A 22,100-nucleotide genomic window follows, 5' to 3' on the forward strand; every position below is an offset into this window, starting at 1 on the left:
AAAGATAACAAAAAGTTATAACTAAGTCTATGTGTACACTGCACTTTCATTGCTAAAACTTTTGTCGGTCAAGGGTGTGAAAAAACACACCACTGACTTTTCACACCCCTGACCAACAAAAGTTTTACTGACGAAAAGCACCAGTGTGGACAACACTTTGTCTGCAGGAGATGCTCTCCCACCGACAAAGCTACTGCCCCTCGTTGGGGGTGGTTTTATTTTGTCGGCAAGAGAGCACTCTCCTGCCAACAAAGAGTGGCTATATTGCGTACCTTACAGCGGCACTGTGCTGCAGTAAGGTGGCAGTGTAGACATCACGTAAGTTGGTGTGATAAAGGGAGATTGAAGCTGTATTGTCTGGTGCTGGAGGTGACTGTGATGAGATTGTCCTGATGCACTTCCTACTTGTGAGTAACTGATCACTACTCTGAGTGTTTTGCCTTAATAAATATTTGGTAGACCCATCTGCTGAGTAAGTGAATCTTCATCCAACAAATGGCATTTTTTTCATTGATTTCTATGGGCTTTGGATGAGGCCCTGGAAGCACATGCCTTGTTGCAATGCTCCTCTCCTGTTCGAAAGTCTCTATCCATTCAAACAAAAATGAAACCCAAGTGGAAACTGAACCCACAACATCCTGAAGCACTTCAGCCACTAGCACCAACAGATTTTCCCTGAGTCCCACCTCACCTTTGAAGGAGCAAGAGTGGAGCTGCTCACTCTGGATTACCATGGAAGTGGCTAGCATGGTCTATGTTTTTAAGTCACTTTTTAAAATAATAATAATGCAATAATCTCTATTTTTATCACAGCTTTCATCTGTCTCAAACATGAATTAATCCTCCTCACATCCCTATGATAAAGGTAAATATCTTTATACCTGCCTTATAGATGGGTAGACTGAGGCTCAGAGGAGAAAAAGGCAAGTTTCTGGCAAAGCTGGCTGTAGAATCCCAGAGCCTTGAATGCCATTCTCCTGCACCACCCACTGGACCAAGAAGTGTTGACTACAGCCCAAGAGAGAAATTAACCTTCATAGACAGAGCAGAAGGGTGAGGACAGTGCCCAGCCAGAGGGAAGACTGGCTAAACCATGTTGCAGCAGTTTGTGTGCATGTGTTCACGCATGCAACTGAAGAAACTAAATGAACACAACCAATCTGAGACAATTAATCCAACTGTCACCAGAACAAAGGTGCAAAACACAGTAAATCTAAATGCAGTTCTCAGCCATTTGTGTGGAGTAATCAAGCAGGTGGGAGTGTAAAAGCTCCCTCATCACTTATTCCTGAATCACCGTTAGCATGTTATTGCCTAGCGCTTCACTAGCATGTTGCCTGCCAGATAACAAATGACTGATGCTTCATTCACCACTGCAGTGAGTACATTATTAAAAATTATCTCTGGGAAATGATCCAACACATTTTGAATTGAACCCTGACATGGGAAAGAATGATGCATTTTTCTGAAAATCGAAGTTCAAGTTTTGGCTTGCACTTTGAAAATGTGGATGCTTTAAACTTCCAGCGCAATCAAAGTGATTGTTGCAAAACACTTACGAAACACAGTGGTTTTTAAGCAATGCAGAATGCCTAAAGCAGTCCCAGTGGAGAAGTATTAGTGGGCAGAGCCCAGGGGAGGTCAAAGGAGTGTGGTAAACACGGTTGTGACCCAGGAACCTCTTAATACCAACTGGCAAAGGGCACAGAAGGAGGTGCATAGGAGTGACAGGGATCCCCAGAGTTTGATGTGTACATAATAGTTCACCAGAGGGTGACGTGAGGTGTCTAATGAAGGTCTGTGTCACATTGATCATCATCATAATTGTGCAATGTGTGTACAGATATTGTGTAAGGAGTTATGTATACATACTGAAAATAATGTTCTAAAGGTGTGCAACTAGGGGGTTGGTCCCCAGGAAAGGTGAAAAGCAGGCTTTTTCTAAGCAAGAAATGTTTATCTGTCTATATGTTTACATGTAAATTGCATATTGTCTGGATCAGAATGGGGAACCATTTGCAGTCTGAGCCAAATGCTAACCAAGTATTGCAATATCCCCAAAGAGACTAAATTTACAGGAAGAAGTGAACAAGCAGAGGGATCCCCATTTACAAGTGAAAACAATCAACTTTGAGGCTATAACTATAGATAGAGAGACTTGGGGAAGGCCTACACTTAAAACACTGCAGTGCAGCTGTGCCCCGGTAGTGCTTCTGTGAAGACATTGCTACACTGGCAGGAGAGCTTCTCCCGTTGGCATAGTTAGCTACCGCCTCTTGAGGAGGTGGATTAGGACGACAGGAGAAGCCCTCCCATCAACATAGTGCTGTCTACACCGGGGGTTAGGTCAAGAAAACTGCAGCGCTCAGGAGTATGGTTTTTCACACCCCTGAGTGATGTAGTTTTACCGAAGTAAGATTATAATGTAGACCTGGCATAAGGATACGTCTTCACCAGAAGTACTACAACAACACAGCTGCAGCTGCGCCACTGTAACGTAGATGCATACTGCCACGAAAGAAGGGGTTCTTCCATTGCTATAGTAAATCCATCCCTCCAACCGGCAGTAGCTAGGTTAATGGAAGAATTCTTCCATTGACCTAGCAGCGTCTACATCACTGGGGCTTATGTCAGCTTAATTACTTTGCATGCATTTTTTCTCAGCCCTGAGCAATGTAGTTAACCTGACCTCACTTTGCAGTGCCGACCAGCCCTAAGGCTGTATCTTTCACGGAGGCAGCAAGCGGCAGTGCGGCTTGTTTCATTAAAGGAGGATCACAGCCTAACATGGCTGAAATATGCTGGAAATATTTTGGGTGAAGAAAACCTCCTTTCTAAAGAAGTTATCCTGTTAATTAAGTTTAAGTTTTAGAGCGCATGTTATGGTTTTGTTGTACATGTAACCATTTATTTCCAATATTCTTATTCACTATCACTTGAATCTCTGTTCTTTGATAATAAACTTATCCCTGTTTTCCTATTCTCATTTTCATTATAAATATATCAAAGTGCTGTGTGTTCAGCAGAGCTGTGTTCTAAGGTATATCTAATACACTGCAGTAGACTGTTCCTTTGGGACCAGCAAGCCTGGTAATTCTGTGAGCGTTCAGTGGATAAGGGGCTGGACACAACAGGGAACATTTGTTGGTGTGTGGTGTGTGCCTATCACTACCTGTACAGAGAGGTACTGGAGAGGTAGCCTGCAGAGGCCTGGAAGGCAGGGCGTGTGTTGCCGGAAGCTGGTGGTTTCAGGGAGCTGATCCACAATAGGCACAAGCAAGCTAAGGACAGGTGGTGGTAAGATGCCTTACAGCCCTAGGTACCCTTGGGAAGCATCACACTGGTTTATCACCAGGGTGGTGCAGTTTATTACATAGCTGCAGAAACACAGGAACTGATCACATGGATATTATTACCACATATTCCACCATATGGAATTATGTACATTTATATAAATATCAGTATATCTATACATCCCCTCTGTATAGATTCTTATTTTATATCCCACTCCTACGATAATCAGGGCATGTTTGTGTATCTGTTTATAGCTGCACACACAATATATCAGAGATAAAGATATAAATTAAGGATTTACCTTAAGTCACTGACTGAATAGGTCAGCTGACAGATTTCTCCTTGCACCTAGCACCCACATCCCATCCACCAAGACTCCTTGTGACAAATCTTTATGAATATGACAGGTTTCAGAGTAGCAGCCGTGTTAGTCTGTATTCGCAAAAAGAAAAGGAGTACTTGTGGCACCTTAGAGACTAACCAATTTATTTGAGCATGAGCTTTCATGAGCTACAGCTCACTTCATCGGATGCATCAAGGTGCCACAAGTAAGGTGCCACAAGTACTCCTTTTCTCTTTATGAATATGTTTTAAGCAAATTTAGGATTTGTAGAAGGTGTTACAATGATAAACCTAGACAAGTCCTCTTGTCACAGGGTAGCTGGTCCCTGTGGATAGACTAAGCCCAGTGCCCCAGCCCAGAGCAGGTGAGTCCAATCCAGCCAATTAAAGAGCACTGGGCAGCACTGCAGTGTGGGGGATGGACTGAGACTGGCTGTGCCCTGGAGAGGGAAAGCCACACTGGAGTGGAGTTAGCTCCTGTGGTGGGTCCCTGGCACAGGGGCTCAGAGAAGCCGCCCAGGAGCTGCCGCTCCAGGAAGGGAGCGGAGCTAACTGAAACTGGGAGGCTGCCAGGAACAGGAGTGCCAGAGACCCCAGGGAAGGATGGGCCTGAGGCTAAGAAAGAAGTTAAAAGACAGTTTTCCTGTTTGCTTGCCAACCTTGGCTAGGAAAATGAACCTCCTTGCCAAAGACTGGGTGTGGCAGTGCATATTCTGGGGCTGGGAAGAAGCATGGCCTGGTGACTCCTCTCCATAGAACAGATACAGCATGGACAGTAGCAGTACGTGCTTTCCACACACCACACTGTCCATGCAGTGCAATCTTGGGCAGGAGGGATCAGCTGTAGGCTAAGAGAACAGTTATTTAATGCAATCTAGTACCTTAACACCACAAAGAGGTAAGGACATGAGCCAAAGTCCACTGACCCTGGAATAGCTCCTGCTGAGTACAATGGGTTCTGGATCAGGCTCTGAGAGCAGAAAATACAAATTTCTCTCATGTCAATAAACTGCATTCACTCTCAGTTGGCCTTGATCTAGCAGTGAAAAGCCAGCTCCCTATCTCAAGATTACAGTTCCTCTGAGCTATTTTATCCTTGACTTTTCCAGATCCTAAAGCCACTTTATTCTTAGTCATGCCATGACAGAAAACTGTTTAGTCTAGCAAACAGCATAATCCATAATGCCATAAGTAATGACTGCGGAAGCTGGACTACGCTTTAATACACCTTTATATACAGGCTTGCAGAAGCATCTACTAGCTGCTAATGTCACAAGCTGTTCATTGATATGCAGGCAACTATCAAAGGGCAGAACTGAGATCTAAATGTTTGCACTCAGTTATATATTGCATGTCTCAAGTATGCAAAAAGTATTTTAAAATATCATGCTTAAGCAGATACCACACTCCAGGAGGTAAGATAATATAAAGTTCCTGCATAAACACTCTTAAGCATTTCCTGGATGAAAGGAGTTTGAGTTTTAGGTATTCGGCTTCCATCGTGTCCAAGTCGGAGTCTGTTTCTACTCTAAGCTCTTTCCTTACCTCTGGCATTTCAGAGGCAGTGGTTGAAACATTCCCTATGTTTAATTCATGCTTTTATCTACTTTCCCTCATTTTACTGCCATCCAGATATAGGACTCTTTCACTATCCCTCGTGCAAGTCATTATCTCCTTTTCAGACAATCAGATTGCCTTTCGTAACTCTTGAGTTCCCAGCCATCTCGCTCAAACCATCTGAGACTCCTAGCATGAAACACTGTCTGTTCTTTCTTCCTACTCTAGGGGGCAGCCTACTTCATCACAGTTTAACAATTCCTGTGTCTGCAGATGTTCTTATAACTTTTTGATCCCTAGGATTTCACTTCACACTGCATATTACACACAGCAACAAAGATTCAGAACATAACACAGAAACCCTCAGGGTGCTGTGTTTGCAAGCCACTTCTGTTTTCTGAGCAGGTTAAGATGCCTGCATGAGCAAAAACCTGCTATATCACAAAGCTATGTTTGCAAGTACTCAGAGATATTCACTGAACATATTCCCTTGACGGTTACAGTGTAAATGATGAGGAAGTAATTTGTGCATAAGATTACAAACATGAAGGTGTATTTGTATGATATGTATCCACTCTTAGGAGACTCCTGCCCTTGCAGGAGAATTGAATTAGTCACAAATGAGATTTTTCACTTGCTAAATTTAATGATCCTATTTTCATTGCATGTACCAGGCAACCTGTTACACCAAGCATACTACAATAATAAGCATATTTTCCACAGTCATTTACCAGGAGTTCTTAATGGGAGTTAATCAGTAAAGAGACTCTGATGCAATCTTCTCTTGATGCTGATCATCTATGGTGGCCTTTAACCTTAGTCTCATCTCAAGCTCTTTCCACCTATGGAATACTCTCTGGTGATTTGCTGCTTTCTCATGGCATGCCAGATTTCTAGCCAGATTTTTCCAGTCCTTTGTTCCTGTAGAACCCAATGTGGCTGGAACATTAGACTGGAAGAGTTTGCAACAAAAACAGTATGCAGCATTCTGGGTTTTTGAGTACATAAGCCGTGGCCTCTCCACTTTATCACCATTGGGGATTTCACGCCAGTAATGTGTTGGATGGAAACTTCTATTTTCATTGTCTTTGGGGAACATGAAGTTTTTCACTTGCTGTGGCCCATGCAGTACAAGGAAGTCCCTCAGGCTACTGCTCAAGTGGGTCCACAGTCCTGGATCATCTAGACTTAAGGAACTAAACTCAGCAGCAGCTGTTTCTTGCGCCTCCACCACGCTCTTCTCTGATCTACACTTTTCTTCAGGAATATGCATTGTTACGTCCATTTGAGATGGAGATATGGATGCTGCAGTAGCTGCCAGGTCACCTGCACTTTGACTAACTGGAAGATCAGGCATCTCCTCACCACTCACATCCTCACTGGTGCCGGAAGGCTCACCATGGACATTTGTGTCTATGTATCTCAGGAGAGCGCCTTCCTGCTTAGATAGAAATGCTTCCTTTGCTTGCTTTCTTTTTCTGAATGCTGCCCCAGAGGGGCATTTTCTTCTTTCACTCATGGCTGCTGTTCTGTGCCAGCTACAGTAGCTCTCAACACTCAGTTGAAGGGGACAAATAAGCTGGCTGGTAGCAGGGCCTGAGTGAGGGAAGATATCAGCTTCTTAAGGGCCTAACTGGCTCCTACTACTTCAGTTGACTGCCTGTTCTCCTCAAGTGGGTTCAGGGAAGCAGCAGAAAACAAGAAGCTCCCTGAAAAGCACGTGTTAATCAGTCCAGGCTCCTGGGGGTGCTAGAGAGGTACAGAAGAGGCTCCTCCTCCTCCTCCTCCTCTCCTCTCTCTCCCTGTAGCTCCTGCTGCTTTCTGTTATTCCCTCTCACCTTTTCTCCTGCCTGCCTGTTATGTCTCTTGTGCCCTCCTTCTTCCAGCACAGCACTCCACCCTCTCTGTGCATCTAGAGCAGAGAGAATCCACATGCGCCAGCAGCAGACACAGTTTTCTACACTCTGGGTCCTAGCGGAGCCCCCCCACAGTCTGGCACCTGAGGCGGCCACCTCAGTTCGCCTCATGGTAAGGCCAGCCCAGGGTACAAAGAACAAGCTCAGATGAAGTTTCTAGTAGTTTACGTAGAGTGAAATTCACCCACGGGTATAGGAGTTGTGGAAAGCCTCCAAGGCAGAGGAACCACTATGGTCCTGACGCACAGAGAGCTATGAACTCCACATGTTGGATTTAGGTTCTGTTCAGCTCTGCAAAACCCAGAACAGAGAGTCTGGGAAGGCAGAGGTCCCGGGGACATGGTCACTAGGACCATGATAACATAGATCCAGTTGCCACCAAACCCTTGAGTAGAGGTGTACAGGGTATGCGGCCTCTGGTCCAGTCTAAGTCCTGGAAGATAGTCCACAGAAAACATCAGAACTGTATGCACCATCAGCTGGAGGATAGATTTCTTCCCCCCAAACTGCCACAGAATTCCTTCCATAAAGCCCATTTCCTTTGCTTGAGGACAAACACTAACTGAGAAATTAACTCCCACTCTCAGCCCTTGTCTATACTGGGATTTTATCAACCAGTGTAATAGCGATGGCCCTGGTGCAAAGCATTAGTGTAAACTAGGACTGTCAAGTGATCAAAAAAATTGCGATTAATCACAATTTTAATCGCACTGTTAAACAATAATAGAATATTATTTATTTAAATATTTTGGATTTTTCTACATTTCAAATATATTGATTTCAATTACAACACAGAATACAAAATGTACAGTGCTCACTTTATTAGTTTTATTACAAATATTTGACTGTAAAAAGATAAACAAAAGAAATAGTATTTTTCAGTTCACCTCATACAAGTACTATAGTGCAATCTCTTTATTGTGAAAGTGCAACATACAAATGTAGATTGTTTTATTTTTCAGTGCAGTTATGTTAAAAAAAAAAAAATAGAGCCTACAAGTCCCCTCAATCGTACTTCTTGTTCAGCCAATCTCTAAGCTTCCATGCTAATGACGGGTTCTGCTCGATAATGACCCAAAGCATTGACACATGTTCATTTTTCATCATCTGAGTCAGATGCCACCAACACAAGGTTGATTTTCTTTTTTGGTGGTTCGGGTTCTATAGTTTCTGAATCGGAGTGTTGCTCTTTTAAGACTTTGGACAGTATGTGCCACACCTCATCCCTCTCAGATTTTGGAAGGCACTTCAGAGTCTTAAACCTTGGGTCGAGTGCTGTAGCTTTCTCTAGAAATCTCATATTGGTACCTTCTTTGAGTTTTGTCAGATCTGCAATGAAAGTGTTCTTAAATCAAACAACATATGCTGGGTCATCATCCAAGATTGCCATAACATGAAATATATGGCAGAATGCAGGTAAAACCACGGAGCAGGAGACATAGAATTCTCCCTCAAGGAGTTCAGTCACAAATGTAATTAAATGTTTTTAATAAGTGTCATCAGCATCGAAGCATGTCATCTGGAATGATGGTTGAAGCATGAAGGGGCATACAAATGCTTAGCATGTCTGAAACGTAAATACCTTGGAACGCTGGCTACAAAAGTGCCATGGGAACGCCTGTTCTCATTTTCAGGAGAGCTTGTAAATAAGAAGTGGGCAGTATTATCTCCCATAAATGTAAACAAACTTGTTTCTCCTAGTGATTGGCTGACCAAGAAGGAGGACTGAGTGGACTTGTAGGCTCTAAAGTTTTACGTTGTTTCATTTTTGAGAGAGGTTATGTAAAAAAAAAAAATCTACATTTGTAAGTTGCATTTTCATGTTAAAGAGATTCCACTACAGTACTTGGATAAGGTGAATTGAAAAATACTATTTCTTTTCTCTTCTACAGTGCAAATATTTGTATTCAAAAATAATAATATAAAGTAAGCACTGTACACTTTGTATTCTGTGTTGTAATTGAAATATATTTGAAAATATAGAAAAGATCCAAAAATATTTGTAATAAATTTAAATTGGTATTCTATTATTGTTTAACAGTGCGATTAAAACTGCAATTAATCACGATTAATTTTTTTAATCGAGTTAATCTGTTTTGAGTTAATCACGTGAGTTAACTGCAATTAATTGACAGCCCTAGTGTAAACGTGATTTATATGGGTGCAGTGTAATGTGGGGTAAGCTACATCCATGCAAACTGTGCTGCACTGGTGTAAATTGGGTGTACACTAGGGGTCTGCACTGTTGGCTAAAAATCAGGACTTGATTCTCCATTGCTCTGTTCTCCATCTGTTGTCAATTACATTGGTGAAAAGGGAATGTAAAATGCTGTCTTTCTGATCTGGTAGCATTTTACATTTACTTTGCCCTGATGTAAATGATGACACATGGGTCAGAGCGTTGGAGAATCAGGCCCTACATATAGGCAGGGGGTTAATTTCACAGCTAATGCATGCTTGGCAAAACAAGTTCTTATGGAAAGAGTGTGATGCCAGAACTACAAAGGCTGTGATGTCATAAAGTTCCTCTGCATTGCAGAGAACAAGTGATTCTCCTGAAAATGACAGGAAAACAAGGTATGGTCAGTGACCCTAACTCCCTTTCAAAAGCAATTTACTTTTTTTCTTGGTTAATGTTGAAAACAAAGTTGTAATTCAATCATCAACAATAGAATTTATCCCAGAAGGGGGCAAGGGACCACCTAGAGCATGAACCAGGTGTAAATTATAAATAGCATCACCACGATGACTTCTGTGTCCTACAGGGACTTATGCTACAGTTCATACCAAAGAGTTCTTTTAAAAAATGCCTGCATCTTCACTAGTTACATTTTCTTACAATTTACTTAGACTGTAAATTCTTCAGGGCAGGGACTATCTTTTGATATACATTTGTACAGCACCTAGCATGGTAGGGCCCTGATTAAGACTCCTAGGCACTACCACAATAATAAATATAGTTTCAGGATCTGCAGTTCCTCTTAGCAAACCTCTCTGTGTGGGGTGGGAGGCACAGTGATCATAATGATGGCTGCAGAGCAGTTCTAGAGGTGCTCCTGAGCTTGGGAGAGGATCCCATTCCCCGGGGAAGCACTCGTGCAAATACAGCATATTTGGGCTTTGCACACAGGAAATGGTTTAGTTTAATGGGAATCTGAAAATGTAGGTGTACTGATGAAAAATAACACAAGCTGATGATTTTCAGGGGGTAAAGAGGATATCTCCCATCTACTGTGAGTTTCTGAGGAACCACACCGAATCTGACTTTCCTCCAAAGCCTTAGTTTGTGTACTGACATTTCCCCTGATTCCAGTGATTTATTTGGGAGATGGAGAAGATATAACCAGGGAAATTTCCCCTTCTAAACTAGCTGACATTGGATCTCAATGTTCAATAACTTCCCAGCTATAGAATGTTCCTCTCTTCCTGTATAAATAGGAAGGGAGAAAAAGACCCAGCAAAAGTTATTTTGGTATTGAAACTATTAATTCAATTCAAGGCAGATGTGGGAGGGAGGCCTTTAGAAATTAAAAGGTTTTCCAAAATCAATGGGTCACACTTAACATAATACAGTTTCTTGCCTTTATTGTACAATATGTCTTTCACACTAAAGAATCACTTCAACCACCAATGAAATGCTGTCACTTCTGGGATGGAATACACCAGCTGTTTAGCAGCAGACAGCAACAGTATACAAGTGAAAAACAAAATCATACCCATTAAAGAGCAGTTGAGGGAGGTAGAATTATTATCTAAGGTGAAATCTGCAACTGAGCTATAACTCCCGAACTCCAAAAAGAGCCAGGGGATTCTTTATTGACTACAGGCCTTTGGTTTTACATCTTCCCTGAAAGATGGGACCTTTAGCTCACAGCATCCCTAACACTAGGCTGGTGCATTCGTTGAAACTGACTGAGCGAAGAGTGCCACCTACTGAGTCACCAACACCACTTTCTGAAGTGAGTGGATTTTCCTTGGGGATCTCCTATCTAAGTAGTCAGAAGGCTCAGCCGTGCTTTAGCTAAGGAGATCTGCCCAGATCAGTGCCTGAGGTGTTAAACCGATCATACAGATTAGCTTTGCTGTTAGAACCATTACTTTGAGTGGATATCTTTTCCTGTTTTGTTTTGTTGTTAGTACCCAGATAATCTGATTGCATTCCCACAGAGTCAAGTATGGGTTTACATTTCCCTTGTCAAACTACATAACAGTGAGAGGGCAGGAACTAATCTGTAGGTCTGGCCCCAATGTAGCCTCTGGAAAGTACTTGTTTGCTTCTTGACTCTGAACAGTATTTCTGGGTTGCTTCAACAAACTAATGTCTTGGTTTATTTGTTTGAAGGAGCAGGGACAGGAAGAGATGAATATTTCCACCACTCCAAATTGGATTAAAAATATCCTTGAAACCCTTATTGCAAGTTTTCCCAGGCCCAGCTCGGCCTGAAAGACGAAGACTTTGTACAATACGCTGTATGTTTCCTGACAAAATTTTCCATTCATACTACAATTTACAAATTCAAATATGCTCTTCTCAAAAGCTAAAACAAATGCCCTGATTCAGTGTATCAGGGAAAGTGATTTAAATTGGATTCTCACATTGGGTCCAGCTTGAAAACAAGGAACAGTTGCAACAAAATAAACTCATTGATCACATGTTTTCCTATCTTCCTTTAGCTCTTTCAATAAGTGCTTTCTCCCTCATATCTTCAGTTTCTCCTTCTACTTTATCTGACTGTGAAGAAGTCCTATGCTTTTAACATCTGTTTCTATGGAAATTATTGTGATGTCATCAACTGGGCACAATGACTTCAACCATATTAAAGATAACAGGTTTATGAGGTAGTTACATAGACTTGAAATAAAGTTTTCTCTGGGCCAATTACAAGTTTCTCTTTAAAGGGGCCTGTGCAAAATTAGCTGCCAAGACAGTGATCAAATCATCATTGCTACAGAAATTACAAAAGAAATCAAATACCCCACTTATGTGACACAAAAAAGAAAGCACTGCTGAAGAACAGAGGATGATCTAGTGGCTCAGGGGCTGGGAATGAGGTTTTAGGGTTCAATTCCTTACTTCCTTTGTGATTTTGGACAATCTACCCTTTCCTTAGTACCCCTCGGTAAAATGAAGATTGCAGTTATTTCTTTGTCTTTCTTGTCTTTGATCAGTGGTTTTCAACCTTTTTTCATTTGCAGACCCCTAAAAAATTTTGAATGGAGGTGCAGACCCCTTTGGAAATCTTAGACATAGTCTGCCCCCAGGGGTCCACGGACCACTGGTTGAGAACCACTTTTCTATGGTAACAAGAACCTTTCACGGACCCCTTAGGCATAGTCTGTGGACACCCAGGAGTCCACAGACCACAGTTTGAAAAACACCGATCTAGATTATAAACTCTGTGGGGAAGAGAGACTGTCTTTTACCTTTCAGAGTACCAGCCGTGTTAGTCGGTATCCGCAAAAAGAAAAGGAGTACTTGTGGCCACATCGGGGTGCAAAACTGTATGGAGGGCTCGGTAGAGAAGGCTGTGCCTCTCCAAACAGCCTGGCCCCCACCCCCATCCGCCCCCTCCCACTTCCTGCCCCCTGACTGCCCCCCTCAGAACCACCGACGCATCCAACCCCCCTTGCTCCTTGTCCCCTGACCTCCCCTTCCCAGGACCCCCTGCCCCAAACCACCCCCCCCAGGACCCCACCCCCTATCCAACCCCCCCCCGCTCCCTGTCCCCTGACTGCCCCCGCAACCCATATTCACACCCACGCCTCCTGACAGGCCCCCTGGGACTCCCACGCCCTGTCCAACCCCCCCACCCATCCCTTGACCACGTCCCCCAGAACCTTTGCCCCATCCAACCACTCCCTGTCCCCTGACTGCCCCCCGGGACCCTCTGTCCCTTATCCAACACCCCTCCTCCCCTGCCCCCTTACCATGCCACTCAGAGCAGCAGGAGCTCGCAGCCCCGCCACCCGGCTGGAGCCATCCGTGGGGGAGGGGGGACAGCAGGGGAGGGGCCAGGGGCTAGCCTCCCCAGCCAGGAGCTCAGGGGCCAGGCAGGACGGTCCCGCGGGCTGGATGTGGCCCGCGGGCCATAGTTTGCCCACCTCTGCTCTAAGAGCTACTGTAATACAAATTACAAAATCAATTAATAATAAATCAAATCCATTCATGACTGTGAGGTGCTCAGATTCTAAGGTGATGAAGGCCATATATTCATTTAAATACATAAGTAGACAGGGCATGACTCCAAGGGCTAAGCATGTCCAATCTGAGGCATTCTAGGCTTGGTTTGCAGAGTGGGTGAGCACCCACAGCTCTCGTTAACTTAATTTACCACCAGTATGAATCCACAGTAACTCTCTCTAAATCAGTGGAGTTCTACTAGTGTAAGTGAGATTGGAATCAGGACTAGAATTTCCATATAATTTCATAAACTGTTTATTTTATATATTCCAAGTATAAGAAAATTGGTAGCTCAAGAGTGAAGTCAGACCTTTTTCTCCTCTCTATGGTTTTATATGTATAAGATAGTTCCTGGAGAGGGATCACATCAGTACTGTAGTTTTTAATTTACAGTTTTCTTCCTGATCTTAGCTTTGTTCTGGCTCCATCCCCAGAGCCATTACATTAACTCTGCGCAGTTCAGGCACAAAGCTCCTGTATTTACTCTGAGATTGTGCCAGATTTCATCTTACTTGCTTATGGAAAGATGCATTTTCTCCTTGAATTGTTTAAAAAAGTAGTTCAGACTGGAGTAATCATAAGCTTAATTCCAACGGAAGGAGGGAAATGGTTAATATTACCAAATACATATACATATACATACACTTAGCCTATCGGAGAGTATCATTTCCCCCAATTTACATCTTGGAAACTGAGGCATTGAGAGGTGACTTGCCCTAAGTCATACAGCAGGTCTGCCAGAGTTGCGGAAAATACTCCCATCTGCAGACGCCCAATCCAGTGTTGTTTCCACTGAATCATACTACTTTCCCGAAGCATGCTACCTCCCACGGCCTTCCTTCCTGTGAAAGTGGACTGACAGCTTGCATTGACACCTGTGGGAGTGAGAGTGCTCCACACTGTGAAAGATCAGGCCCTGAGTGATATTTTCTGATGCTGATTGACCATCAGGCCCAGAAGATGCCTCATTTCCTGATCTAATGTCTAAGGTTTATTTTTTTAAGAGCACTGTGGTGTTTTCTTTGCAATACTGTATCCAAGAGCCATCAGCAGTGGTTAAGCTCTAACACACTTGCAGCAGTATGGTGGATGTGGCATAGTGCTAAATGACATTGGGTTAAGGCTGGCACAAAAATCAAGGAGCTCCAAGTAACTAGCCCGTTACTGGCCCTCCTACTTGTCTTGCTCTGAATAGAGCATCAAGCTTGGTAACTGTTATTCCAAAGAAAAAGTTGCTTTAGATACATCGTTTTAAACCACTGGAAATCACAAGTTATGTTATACAAAGAGTTCTGACACCAACCTTAGCTTCCATTCCATGCAAAGAAACCAGTGAATGGAGTTATTGACACTCAGCAGCTTCAACACACCTTTAAATCTGCTCTTGTAGCTCTAAATAGAATTTAATAGGTGTATTTAATTTTAAAAATTCAAAAATGATCACATCTGTGTATATTTCAGATGGAGAACTGAATATGCGTATTCCAGAGCAACATTGCATGGAATAGACTGGAGTGTACATAAATGATGATACTCTGCCCCCACAGAGTTCCTTTGTGATGCTGGGGCAAGTCACCTCTGCCAGACTTTTCAACAGTTGGCCACTACTGTGTGATTCTCATTTTCTGGATGCCCAATTTGAAACCGTGAGGTGATGAAGTGCTGAGCCCTCACTGCAGCAACTGAAGTCAATGGGAGCTCTGCCCTGAACAAATAAAGTGCTATAAAATTCTCAGGGTTTTTTTTTTTTAAATCAGGCCATAGTGTCTCAAATTGGGTACCCCAAATTAGTGGACACTTTTGACATTAATGGCGTTATTCCTTAGTTTCCCATCTCTACAATCAGAATAATGCCACTTTCCCTCCCAGGGGCAGTGTGAAGATAAATGTATTAATGTTTGTGAAGCAGTCAGATGCTACAGTGATGAGGAAATCAAAACTAGAAGGGTATGGAAACACAAACTTTGCCAGTGAGTTTCACAGCTTACAGCAAAGGAATGTGGGACTCAGGAATAATAGGTTCCATTCTACGTTCTTCAAAGGAGTGATCTGTAGTGGTTATTTGGACACTTCTTCCCCTGTCCCCCAGTAACCTCTCCTCTTCTGCTGCTATCCACCTACCCCCTGCCAGCTCCTGTTCATTACTCCCCACTCTAATCCTGCCCGTCCCCACTCTGCTCCAGTCCTGTGCCTGCTTTCCTTGTTTCCTTCCTCTGTGTCCCTCCCTTTGCTCCAGCCCTTATCCCTTGCTTCTGCCAATGTTCTCACCACAACCTTCTTCCAACCCTGTTCATATGGCACCTCCTCTTCTGTCTCCCTCTGCTCCTGCCCCCTTCCTACTCCCACCTCCTAACCCTCCACCCCCAGGCTCCTATTCTCCCTTCCCCCATTTTCCCTCAGTCTTCACCTCTCTGCATCTGAGTCAGGCACTTTGTTTCCTTTTCCTTCTCCTGGATGCTTGGGCACCAGCATGGCAAGAATCGGGAGCACAGGAGAGCTAGTAACCCTGCTGCCGGTTCTGGTTCGTGTTGCCGTAGTGGCCTCTATAGACTGGAGGAGCAATAGCAGGGAAAGTTCTGCTCAGCCTCTGTAGCCCTGAGCGGGATCACGCTCATTTGATCAGTAGGGATGATGCATGCACAGTCCGGTCACACACAGGAGCTGTGAGGGGCAGGAGAATTTAGCAGTAGCAAGTATCTACTGAGCATGTGTGAACTATGATTTTTCAGAACCTTATAATTTGACCAAATTTGGGCATAGTTTCATGGGAAGAGCAATAAGCACATCTATAACACAAAGGCAATCCTCCTGCCAAATTTCAAGTCCTTGCTCCAAGGTATGAAGGTGCTAGCTTCCCAAGGAAATGGTTATATGTACTTTTTTACAATCAGCAAAATAATCTGTTTTTCCCTAACCTTGTTCTGAGAAACAGATGAACTGGTTTAGCTGAAACTTTCCCCAAAACCTCAGTCTGAAGCAAAGACCTGCCATGGAAAATTTCAGCTCAAGCAATTTAAATTTGGCAAAGTTATAAGCAACTGAAAAAAAGATTTTATAATGGGAAGCATCAAGCAACCTTAAGTACAGGTGTCACTACCTGCACTGCATGTTTGTTTGTTTGTTTATATTGAGTGTGAGGGTTAATTCCAACACCAACAGTGCTGTTTTATTGTGAGGAGCAGATTTTTTATGATCTTGAGTAAAAGATTGGATTCGATTATGTTCCCACCCTCGCTCTCTGGTAAGGACAATTCTCTGATGAAGCATACCACTACCACAACTACTGTACACAAAAGTCACACACCACAACCTTAACTCTCCCTCACTATGGATACCCACTCTCCAGTACACCCTTTGCCAAACTTCACCTTTTAAGCATGCCAGACTTCCACAACTGATAGCAAGGGACAGGCCGAAGTAGTGTAGTCCAAGTGGGAGGGTACTGAACTAGGACTCAGGAGACCTGGGGTCTATTCCTAGCTTTATTATTAACATGAGTCAATTTGCCTTTCTGTTTCCCCTCCTTCTCTTTTCCATTTTGTCTGTTTAGATTGCAAGCTTTCCAGAGTGGGGACTGTCTCTTACTTATGCGCTTTTACAGTGCCTGGCACAATGGAACAGGCTGGGGCTTTATGTGGTCCTGTAATACAAATAATAATAAAGGAGGGTGGAAAAGGGAAAGCTAAGGAATAGTTTGTGGGGTGCTTTGGTAAAGGGGGTGCTGGAAGGCTGGCATCCCTATGGGGGCAGAGTTAAGACTGTGATGAGTGATCTGTGGCATGCAATGGTAGAGTGCCTTCCTCTGGGTGAAGTAGAGGATAAATACTGTGATATGGCTTAACTTTTCATTTCCTTGCTTTTGTGGGTTTGTGTCAGGCATACTATGTGTATAGCAACCTTAAATATTTCATAACTTTTTTTGTGATATATTTTAGGCCTGGGTGGAGTTAAAAGGAGATGTGAGGGGAGAACTGTGCTGGGCCCTGTTGAAGCTGGGAACATGTAGGAGAGCGGTGGGGTTAGGTCCAAAGAAGTGGAGGGGAGGCTGGGTGAGATCCTACTGAGGCAATTGAGTGAGTATGCGGAGGCAGGGGAGGCCAGATGAAGCCATACTGAAGCAACTGGGTCTGAGTACTTAGAGGGGTGTACATATAGAAGTGGAGAGGAATGAGATGGCTGATTGTACAGGATGAGTACACAGAGGTGAGGGGACTAGATGCAGCTGTAGTGAGAGGAGGGTGTGTATGAGTGAGGCAAGAGTAAGCTGAAATAGGGGGAATCAGACGGGGCTGTAATGAAGGGGCTGGATGTGTGGAGAATATACACAGAGGTGGTGGGCAGGAGATGGGTCCTTTGTAAAGTGTGTGGAGTGGGTACACAGAAGTGGGGGCACTGGATGGAGCCACAGTGAGGAGGTTGTATATGTGCATGTGTGATGGGGAGGGTATGTGGCAGTGGGGAGTACTGGACTGGGCCGTAGTGAGGACGACTGGGTGTGGGTATGGGGATACAGAGATGGGGAGGGGTGAACAGAGCCACAATGAGGAAGCTTTGCATGTAGGCACAGGATCAGACAGGTTTCTAATGAGGCATGTGGGTGTGAGGATGGGGACACAGAGGTGAGGGAATTAGATCCACGGTGAGGAGGGTGTGTATATGTTTGTAGGTGTAGGGACCAGTCACAGCTGTAATGAGGAGGCTGGGGGTCTGTATGGTATGTGCAGTGCTGCAAGTGTCAGGCATTAGGGGTGACAGGGCTCCAGATGCATAAGTGTCATGCCTGCCCGCAGCCCTGGTGAGGTGTCAGTCACCAGTACAGCAGGCAGCAATGGGACAGCAGGGATTCCCCATGCAGAGTCTCTTCCTGGTCTCAGAGTTGCTGTGGTACCTGTAAAGCAGCTAGGCCAGGTGCTTCTCCTCCTGTCTAGCTGCTCCCGGCTGGCTGGCAGAGATGGTGGCTGGCACGGGCTGTTATAGCACTGCACTGGTTGGCAGGTCATGGAGGGGAATGGAAGAAGCTGGGAATTGAGGGAGGGGAAAAACAATGTGGCCCCATGCAAAGTCTGGCTCACTCCTCTCACATCTGTGAGAGACCTCACACAAAGGGCTCTAAACAGCGGGGCGTGCAAAAGCAGGGGAGTGTATATTGGAGGGGGAAGCTAGTCAAGGCAGAAACAAAGGGGCTGGATGAGGCAATAAGCAGACGGGTGTGTGGGAGCTGGGAACAAAAGGTTACCATAGTAAGGCTAGGGCCTGCATAAACTGATGCAGGGAGAGGCAGAAGGGGACTGGGCGGGGTGGTAAAGAGGGAGCTGGAGCTTGGGTATGTGCGCATGTATGTCTGGTGGGGAATGGAGCTGGAGGAGGCCTTAGCAAGGCTGGGGGTGGGAATGGATATGGGGAGGCTGGGTCTGAAAGGACTTGATAGGGGAATAATGCAGAGATGGGGGCAGTGGGCATGCGCAGATGGAGAAGACCAGAAGAGAGGGGAGGACTGAGGGGGCTGGCAAGGTGTGTTGAAGAGGTAGATGCTGGCTGGACCAACAAGGAGGAGGGTGGGGAATTGCGTGGAGGTGGCTAGGCAGAAGTGGGGGGGAGGGGCCCTAGACGGGGCTGGAAAGTGAGGAGAGGGAGAGGTGGGTACATGGGCAGGGATGGGTAGGTAAAGGCGGGGGGGGGGCGCTAGTCCATTATTCCCCTGGGGAGCGCCAGTCTGGGGCTGGGGAGGAGACAAGCGCGGGGAGCATGTTCTCTAGGCGGAAGGCTGCTAGCGGCATGTCCCAAGGAGCTGGCCGGGGCCAGCGCGCGCCGGCGGGGCCTGGAGGGAGGGGCTGGGTCAAGTGACTGGAGGTCATGAATATTTAATGAGCATATTCAAATCGGCCAGTTGCCGGGGCAACCTGCGGCCTGGCGGCTCACCCCGACCTGGAAGGCCGGAGGGAAGCGGAAAGGGCTTTGCGGGCCGGCCTGCGTGGGGCGCCCCCAGCTCCTTCACTTCTGCCGGGGCAGAGGCTGAGTCTTTTCCCCGGTGGGGGGAGGGAGGTGTGCGGAGCTCCTTCCACCTGTGCTGGCAGCAGGCGATAAGCAGCAGGTAGGAGTCGCCGCCCCCCCCAGGGGCGGGCTGCCCCCCGGGGCATGTTTGTACCGGAGGATGGGGGGAGACACAGCTGCCCTGGGGTGTGAGAAAGGGGAAACAGCAGGAGCGGCCTTCCCTGTGCCCGTCGCGCCCCCGGCCCAAGCAGGCACTGGGACCGGGGCTGCCACACGCCAGCCCCTTCGTGCCGAGGTATGAAGAGGAGCTGCCCATCCCGCTTAAAAGCCACCAGGAGCCCTTGTGGCACCGTCGAGGCTAACCCGTTTCTTCAGCTTTCGTGGGCTGTCCCCCACTTTAGCCCTCGAAAGCTTATGCCCAGATAAATGTGTTAGTCTCTAAGGTGCCAGGAGGACTCAGACTAACACGGCTAACCCCTCTGAAGCCCAGCCTGGTGTTTGTGGGATCCTCCTCACTTCTGAGGGGTGACCCCCGTGTCCTTTCCCAGTCTGAGCAAACATGGTTCTGCCTTTGGGGTGCTGCATCCTGGCGCAAGGACATTACAGTGTAAAGTTAGTGACGTGCTAACAAAGTGGTGTCCGGCCATGGGACTGCGTAAATATCTTAGACGTGGTAGCCCTGCTGGTACGCTTAGCTTTCCACTACCCCTATCTTAATGATATGTCCCTGTGCTGCACTTGGTGCAGGCTGCTATCTCCTTTCCAAGCCACTTGCTGTGAAGTTTGTGTTTCTGAAAATCCCAATCCTGTGATTTTGAGACATCGCAGTTTGAACACAAAACAGGGAGCCGGAAATTCCTGGGTTCTAATCCTGGCTCTGCTTATTGTGTGACCCTAGGCGAGTCCCTCTGTTTTTTGTGCCTCTTTTTTCCTGATCTATAATATGCAGATGAGAATACTTGCTTACTTGATGGGGGTGTTCTGAAAATTATTTAATGTTTGTGTAGTTCTTGGAGAATAGAAAATGCTGTAAAGTGTAAAGGACGATTCATTATTATTATTTATTAGTAATCTATGCCCAGTTGAACAAGAGGCAGCAGGCACTGACTGGTACAGTTAAACTCATACAATTATCTGAAAAGACTGGGAACACTGATTTAGACAAGCCTTTCAGAAGAAGCAAAAATCTTTTTTAGTGAATATGTCTAATAAATTCTAAGGTTTTAAGACCAAAGACAGTTTGTGTTCCTGTTCTAGAGCATCTACCGTACTGGAGGAGGAAAAATCCTTTATACAGAATGTTTGTTGTTCTCTGCTTGTTTCAGGGCTGACAATTAATCTGTTTGTTTTTTTTTTTTGATTGCACATTTAAATTGTACAAGTGTGTCAAGCTTTGCGGGGAAGCATATTGAAATATAAATAACCCAGGCTAATCCCAAAATGTAGGGAATTATCCCTGATTATTTTAAGAGATGGCAATAATTTATTGTTCATAGCTTTTAGCTGGTTCTGAAATGGACAAAGACATTTATTTATTTAGTATTTGAAGTGCTGGTCCTGTAGCGCATTAGGGGCCTGATGCTGCATAGGTGCTGTGCATCCTCAACTCCCATTGACCTTCATGGGAGTTCAGCACCATGCAGGATATGCTTCTCACCTTACAAGACTGAGCCATAGTTTATTCAGGTGCAGTATGTTCCCAATGCACTATTGGGAGTGTGTTTGGGATGCCCGCTGTTCAAGGCAAGATGGTACATTGTGCAGGTGATGCCCATGATTTCCAACTAGAGAGTGCATGCTCCAGGGAACATGGCCAGCACTCAGCCATGAACCTTCTATGTAATACAGAAGGCCTCCATATTGTGTACCTATTTTGTGCAGTAATCGCCTGAATACTTTAGTTGTTTTCTTTATGAGAACAAATGTGACTGTTCTAATGTAAACAGCTATTGCATTTCTCATTCTGACTGTTTTTTCCAGACAATACTTTCTGCAGTGAAAATGCAGTAAATGTTGACTTCAGCCTTTTATTCAATGCTAGGCTAAAACAAACACTTTTTTTACGACATTGAGTCAGTTTGCTTCTTATGGCCACAAAGACAACTATTGTTTCTGGCGTTCAGTAAATAACTGTTGGCAGGCACATCAGTTGTACTTTATTAAATCCTTTACCTTGTCCTGATTACTCCTGGAAGTTGCCTTCAGTCTTTATTTCTTTACGCAGTTCTAAGTTATATTCCATTAGGTACTGTCACATTTTTAGGACATATTGAGCACAGTCCTCTGCTATTGTGACTGATGAAGCAACAGTTTTCCTCCCATTTATTACAGAATACTCCAGCCTTTAGAATCCACTTTCCTTTTTCTTTTCTTTTTATTGAAGACAAGCATCTTAATGTTGTTTTAATAGGACATGGAGAAAAGTCATGAGACACTGCACTAGAAGCCCATTTTCTATTAAAGACCAATGGAGATGTGACTAGTAAAAGAAAATTCCCATAAGAGGAGAGGGAGATGGATATGAGAAGAAGGCAGAACAACGGTGGATAGAAAAGAAAAGGTGAAAGATAACAGCTAGGGGGTGAACGACTTCACTTTGTTTTTAAAATTTTTTTATAAAATACCCACAATGTTTCAGACTTCTGCATTTTTAAAAATCTTTTCTTCTATAACATGTGCTCTCTCGCTCTCTCTCCCATCCTCCATCCCCTCCTTCAAAAACCTCCCCAACCCTTGAAAGTTTTGCCTAATCAAGTACCTGGATAAGAAAGTAGTGTGCAGTCATGTCAGAGTTCAGGATTGTTGCAATCTAAAAGCTT

The 22,100-nt window shown here is 44.7% G+C and overlaps 1 protein-coding gene across 7 annotated transcripts in view; it reads left to right on the plus strand.

Moving 5' to 3' along the window:
* Window positions 1-22,100, plus strand: part of LRRC56 (leucine rich repeat containing 56) — a 132,778-nt gene that overhangs the window by 14,126 nt on the left and 96,552 nt on the right. For 2 of the 7 annotated variants that reach the window (XM_073347098.1, XM_073347099.1), the window contains exons 1-2: window positions 19,165-19,381; window positions 21,692-21,841. The exons of 1 other annotated variant lie outside the window; for it this stretch is intronic. The gene's annotated coding sequence lies outside the window, so the exon portion shown is untranslated. Of the gene's footprint in view, window positions 1-19,164; window positions 19,382-19,441; window positions 19,577-21,691; window positions 21,842-22,100 lie in introns of those variants that run through there. 4 more of the 7 variants (XM_073347097.1, XM_073347100.1, XM_073347107.1 and 1 more) reach the window with 4 other exon arrangements.

Source organism: Lepidochelys kempii, chromosome 6 (assembly GCF_965140265.1).
Source record: "Lepidochelys kempii isolate rLepKem1 chromosome 6, rLepKem1.hap2, whole genome shotgun sequence".
Lineage (NCBI taxonomy): Eukaryota > Metazoa > Chordata > Testudines > Cheloniidae > Lepidochelys > Lepidochelys kempii.